Raw genomic sequence first — 4,972 nt, 5'->3', positions numbered from 1 at the left:
GGAGCAACACCGAGGGTTGCGATCCCGTTGCTGGTCCCGGTCCGGTATGGGCGCGACACTGAGGGTTGCGGTCCATTGCCGGACACGAAAAAAGACAAAAAGGAAAAAAAAGGAAAAAAAAAAATAAAAATAAAAAATAAAATATGTCTGGAATCCAGTCCATTCTCGGTGCTGCTGCGCCCACTACCATCATCTCTTGTCTGGATTATGGCATTACTAGCTGATCTCCTGCCCTTCCTCTGTACAATTTATTCTCCACACAGCAGCAGAATGATCCTTTAATAGTTTGGTCACTCTTCTGCTCAAAACTCTCAGAGTCTTTCCAAAGCACTCAGTGTTAAAGCCAAAGTCCTCGCGATGCACGCAAAGCCAGGCATGACCCCCAGCATGATGACCTCATCTGACACCATTCTCCCTCTTTCTTACTCCACTCATGCCACAGTGGCTTCCTACATATTCCTAGGACACATCGAGCACATGGCTGACTCAGGACATTTGCACTAGTGGTTCCCTCTGCCGGGACCACTTTTCCCATCAAATATATGCATGCCTTGTTCCCTCACTTTCTTCAGGTCTCTAGCCAGCTGTCACCATCCATTAAAGCCTTCTCTGACCAAATCTTATAAAATAGCACGTTCCCCATCCTGAGTCTTACCACTTCAGAGCCACCCTCCCTGCTTTATTTCTCTCCAGGACATATAACGCCATTGACATTATTTCACTTGTGTATTTGTTCATTTTCTGTCTTCCACCTGAAATACATACACCTGAGGGCAAGTATTTTTGACTGTCCCCAGTACCTAGTGCAGTGCCTAGCTACATAGCAGGTACTTTAAAAGTAAAATAAATGCATAGACTCAGAAGTGGAATAGCTCTGTGTGAGCACTTTTGCAGAACCTGAGACCTACTGCCAAATTGCTTCCAAAAGAATGGAACCAATTTGTACTCTCACACACTAGTGGGCAGGTTATTACTATTCCCATTTTGTGAGGCAACTGAGATGCAGCGAGAGGTTTACCCGAAGTCACCCAGGACTCCTGACTCCCAGAAAATAATGTGGCAACTCAATACTGTGGAAGGAGCCACAAGGGCTTCATGGAAGAGCTTCATCTTTTGGGATGGGAATGGAAGGACAGGGAGAATTCTATCAAGTAAAAATGAGAATTATCATCATTCCAGGTGGGAGATACAGTATGGACAGAAGCTTGGAGAAAGGCAGGATCCGGGTTGACTGGGGTAGAAGGTCACTGAAGGGGTGAGAGGGAGCCTAAAGTACCAGCCAAGGAGTTTGAAATTAATTCCATGGACACTCGGGATCCAGGGAGAGTTTTGAGCAGAGGAATGATTATGAGAATTGAAGTTTTCTGCTGTCTCGGTTTGTCTCCTATCTTTCAGTTTCCATTTCTTCGTCTTTCTCTTTCTCTGTGTGTTTCTCTTAGCTGCCCTGGCCCCTCCATGACTACTAACTAAGACATTTTCCTTTTTCATGTCACAACCGTGACAGCCCATCAGGAAGTGGGAGAGAGAGGGGATGAGCCTCCCCAGAACCTCAGTGTCCCCTTATCTTACCCCCAGAGGGGTGGAGGAAACAGGACTTGGGGAGGCGATTGGGAGGGAAGTTGCCTCCTGCTCCCCCCACCCCCAGATTGACACTGAGATGCTGGCCTCCCCTCCCCCTCAGGCACTTGCACTTCTTGGGCTGGTTCTCCATGCCTAGTACCGGTCTGTGCCAGCTGGCAGCTCTCACCGGAGACTGAGGTGGCACAAATATGGGGGAGGGGGAGGAAGTGGGCAGGGGCCCAAGGGAAATAGGGGCCAGGATCTGAGGAGGTGGTAGTCAGAAGCTGGTGGCCAGTATGGGGGTCTCATGGGGTGAAGGAAAGGCTCGGCAGAAGAGCCTGGGGGCTTCCAGGGGAGTAGGGAGGGTGTCAGGCCCCCTACCCTGGTTCTCCTGCCCCTGGCAAATTCAGTCCTCTCTCCACCACCTACTTTCCTCTACATTCACCCCCTTAAGCTGCTCCTAGCTAATTCCTCTTGGTTCCTTTAAGAGCTGCCTGGGAACTGGGGCACCGGAGGGGGCTGGCAGGGTCCCCATCGCTCCCCCTGCCATGCCCGCCCCTGCTCCACCCCTTGCCCGATACAGACTCTGCAGGAAGTCTTGGACGCCTGGGTTAGGGTCTCCACTGCTGGGCTGGGGGTAAGGCTTGAACATGGTGGGGAAGGGGGACCGTGGTCCCTGGGGTGGGATGGAGGGGTGAGCTGCCAGATTCCTGGGATTAGGGACTTGGAATGTCTGTGCCAACTTCAGCGGATAACATAGGGGGTGGTCCTCCAGCCTCAGACTTGGGGAAGGGCAGCTCCAGGGACCTTGAGGGGCAAATCCTAAGGCGCAGGATGGCTGGGTCTCCTCACCCTCCACTCTCCCATCTAATTCCCCCGGGACCCTTATTTGCTAAACCCTATCAGCCACTCCCTGTCTCTCCTGTACTCAAAGACACAGGGCCCCGACAGACACCCCATCTTCCCACAGGGCGGGAAATTGAGGCTGGGCAAACCAGAGAAAATTGAATCATGTATGCCATAGCAGGAGAAATGGAGATTAGGTTGTGGAAAAGCTCTCTCTTCTTCTCCACCCCAGAGAACTGGAAACAGGAGACCTGGGTGTCGAGCTCACTCCTGCAAGTTTCTAACTGCAGCTGTGGCCACCACCTGGGACCACCAAGTCCCTGATCCCTCTTCAGGACAACTTAGCTTCTTTCTGGGAGTTTTCACTTCCATATGCCAGGCCAGGAGAGGCCCCTGGATAACCTGTCCAGATGGGTAACCTAGAATGAAGTGGGGCCATTATTTCAGAAATGTGGCTCCTTCCAGTTCTGCCACAGAGACTGGGTCTAATTCCCATAAAAGGGAAGAAGATGGAGCAGGGCCCCAGGGATATCCAATGGGGGGTGTGAAATCTTTCTGTAGTTCAACCTTCTTCCTCCTGTTGTGGTACTAATTCACTTTCCCCTAGTCCCTGCCATCTTGATCCCAAATAACTCCTTCCCCTGCTACCGTGTGTCCCAGTCCTGGAGGACAGAGCCTGAACAAACAGGTACTGTCTGAGTCCCTGAGGCCTAGGTGCTGAGGGGCAGCAAGCACGGAGAGTTAGAGAGCAGTGGGGCGGTGTGAGAGCAGCTCTGCTCAGAGTCCACTTCTGCTTTCAGCGCATGCTGGGTGCTCTTTGCCCCATCCCAGAAGGAAGTGCTCAATCACCACTCCAACCCAGACCTAAAAGGGAACCAGACTTGGCCTGTGAAACCCTCTGCCCCAGGCTGGTGCCAGCACACTCATTTCCTTCTTTTTTTTTTTTTTAAAAGATGACCGGTAAGGGGATCTTAACCCTTGACTTGGTGTTGTCAGCACCACGCTCAGCCAGTGAGCGAACCGGCCATCCCTATGTGGGATCCGAACCCGTGGCCTTGGTGTTATCAGCACCACACTCTCCCGAGTGAGCCACGGGCTGGCCCTTTTTTTTTTTTTTAAAAGATGACCGGGAAGGGGATCTTAACCCTTGACTTGGTGTTGTCAGCACCACGCTCAGCCAGTGAGCGAACCGGCCATCCCTATGTGGGATCCGAACCCGTGGCCTTGGTGTTATCAGCACCACACTCTCCCGAGTGAGCCACGGGCTGGCCCTTTTTTTTTTTTTTTGGGGGCTGGCTGAAATGGGGACCTGACCCCCCGACTTTGGTGTTATCAGCACCACACTCTCCCGAGTGAGCCACGGGCTGGCCCTTTTTTTTTTTTTTTTTGGTGGCTGGCTGACATGGGGATCTGAACCCTCGACTTTGGTGTTATCAGCACCACACTCTACTGAGTGAGCCTTCTTAAAAATGCTATTAAGTCTGAATAGGAGCCAGGCTGCTCCCAGGTAGGCTGAAAAGCTGTTCTTTTACCTATGAGAGTCAGAGATGGCAAGTGCCCTGCCCAGGATCACACAGCAAGTTATAGGCAGACAGCCTGGTCCCAGGGTTCTTGTTCCCCAGCCCCCTGGTTCCTTTTTCATTCTTCCTGCAAGCTCTTCATTTTACCACGAAGAAGCTGAGAGCCAGCAGGCACAGTAGGGAGCTCCAGTAATCGAGTTGCTTAGGATCAGGGCTGGGAGAAGACACAAAGCCCAGCTCCCAAAGCCTCCACCCAACCCTCTGCCTCCTCTATTCCTTCCCAGATGGGAAAGAACCCAGGTCAGCCTTGTACATTTTTCTATCTCTATCTAGTCTAGACCTTTGGAAAGTCCTTTCTAAAGTCTGCCCTTCATCTCTCCTCTTACAGCACAAACCTTTCCCTCCTAATAGGTCTCAGGGGACATCAGCCAAAGAAAGCTTCTGGAGAAGCCACCTTCTTAGTAAGGTGGCTTAGGAAGAAAAGGCAAAACCCGAACCTGGCAGTGGACCCCCTCCCTTGAAAGTCAGGACAATATTAACAGAAGAGGTCTTCCTGGGCTTCTTGACAGAGATCCTTTCCCTTGGCTTATTTGCATAGATGTTTGTGTGTTTATTTGCATCCTCATGGGCAAACTCAATTTGCATAGGGCCAGGCTGCCATCCAGGTGTGTCTCCCCTGTATATACATAGTTCTCAGGGAAGAGAGAAACCCAGAGAAGCTGGCCATAAAGAGGAATTGGCCCCAGCTGACCCCCTGCACCCAGATGGGGAATATCTGCACAGTGGTGCCTGCCTGAAGGTGGGCAAGGGAGCTGAGCAATGACCCAGGGCTACTGCACCCCCCGTGACTCCCCCCCATCTGGAGCCCCTCCTCCTCCACACATGTGGATCCAGGAGCCACAGAAGGTGGGGCACAGTGGGACATGGGTAGGAGGAGGAAGAATATGGGGAGATTCTAGTCCCTCCCACTTAGAGATGCGGTCGCCATGGTGACTGAGGACCAGTGAGGCGGGATGGGGTTGGGGATGGGGGTGGGTGTGTGGCAG

The sequence above is a fragment of the Galeopterus variegatus genome, unplaced genomic scaffold (assembly GCF_000696425.1).
Source record: "Galeopterus variegatus unplaced genomic scaffold, G_variegatus-3.0.2 Scaffold33, whole genome shotgun sequence".
Lineage (NCBI taxonomy): Eukaryota > Metazoa > Chordata > Mammalia > Dermoptera > Cynocephalidae > Galeopterus > Galeopterus variegatus.
Note: the sequence above shows the minus strand (reverse complement) of the source record.